Raw genomic sequence first — 699 nt, forward strand, 5'->3', positions numbered from 1 at the left:
GGGCGGGGCGAGGCCGGGCCTCATCTCCTCGCCCCGCCCCGCCCCGCGGCCAGGGTGTCATCCCCCTCCCTGGTTCTGTCCCTTTTGGGCTGGTTCCCCCCCCGCACCGCCTTTCCCAAGGACCCCTTGGTCGTCAGAGCTACCGGTGCCTCACCGAGCGTCAGGAGACCTCGGCCGCTCCCGTTTCCTGACAGGAAACGAAGCCGCGTTCCCTGTTGCCGTCGAATACCCCATGGTGGTGTGGGGGCGGGGAACCAGCCCAAAAACCCCTTAAAATTACATTTCGCTACGCTGCGGTGCTCAGGAGGCCGTGTGTTGCCACCAGGGATGGAGCCGGTACACCTGGAAGCCTGTTTCTAACACGTTAATGACTCCTCTGTCTTGGGTTCAAAGATGACCCGGCTGGAGAGCAGCTCTGTGGAAAGGGACCTGGGGGTCCTGGTGGACAGGAGGCTCAATACGAGTGAGCAGTGTGCTGCTGCGGCCAAGGCCAGCTGGATGCTGGGGTGCATCAAAAAGGGCATCACCAGCGGGGATAAAGAAGTCATTATCCCACTCCACTCAGCGCTTGTCAGGCCACACCTGGAATATTGTGTGCAGTTCTGGTGTCCGCTATACAAAAAAGATGTGGCCAGGCTGGAGGGGGCCTAGAGAAGGGCTACCAAAGGACTGGGAAGCCTGGTGTACGAGGACAGGCTG

Source organism: Egretta garzetta, unplaced genomic scaffold, assembly GCF_000687185.1.
Source record: "Egretta garzetta isolate BGI_Z169 unplaced genomic scaffold, ASM68718v1 scaffold534, whole genome shotgun sequence".
Lineage (NCBI taxonomy): Eukaryota > Metazoa > Chordata > Aves > Pelecaniformes > Ardeidae > Egretta > Egretta garzetta.